The sequence below is a fragment of the Penaeus monodon genome, chromosome 19, assembly GCF_015228065.2.
Source record: "Penaeus monodon isolate SGIC_2016 chromosome 19, NSTDA_Pmon_1, whole genome shotgun sequence".
NCBI classification, from domain to species: Eukaryota; Metazoa; Arthropoda; class Malacostraca; order Decapoda; family Penaeidae; genus Penaeus; species Penaeus monodon.
In genome coordinates this window covers 35,996,637-35,997,052 of record NC_051404.1, presented here as the reverse complement: position 1 = coordinate 35,997,052, position 416 = coordinate 35,996,637, and the positions used below count along the sequence as shown (strand labels likewise).

Below are 416 nucleotides of genomic sequence, written 5' to 3'. Positions count from 1 at the left end.
ACAAACTTAAAATGAACGAAGGAAATTGAGATAAATGAGAGCAAGAAAGAAGATAGAGAGAAAAGGAGTTGGAAAAAGAAGAAAAGAGAAAGTGAAAGAATGATAGAAATGGAAAGAAGAGGAAGGAGTGGAGATCAGTGGGTAGGAGGAGGAGGGGGGGGGGGGAAGGATTAGAAAGTGGGGAGTGAAGAGATACCAAAAGAAAGGGGAAGGGGAGCAGGGTGGAGAGGGGCGGAGAAAGATAGAGAGAATCGAGGGGAAGAAGGAATAGAGAAAAAAGAGAAGGAAAGAGAGGGTTTGTAAACGAAAGAAGAATAAGAAATAGGAGAAAATGAAGGAAAATGGAAGAAAGGAGAGATATCAGAGAGAGAGAGAAAACAGGAAACTATTATTAGGAGGAAAAAGGAAAACAACAT

General features: G+C 40.6%; 1 protein-coding gene across 1 annotated transcript in view; it reads right to left on the bottom strand.

Annotated features, from left to right (window-relative positions):
* The window catches only part of LOC119585197 (transmembrane protein 211-like), a gene marked incomplete in the record, with an annotated part of 80,762 nt that overhangs the window by 2,667 nt on the left and 77,679 nt on the right, over positions 1-416 (bottom strand).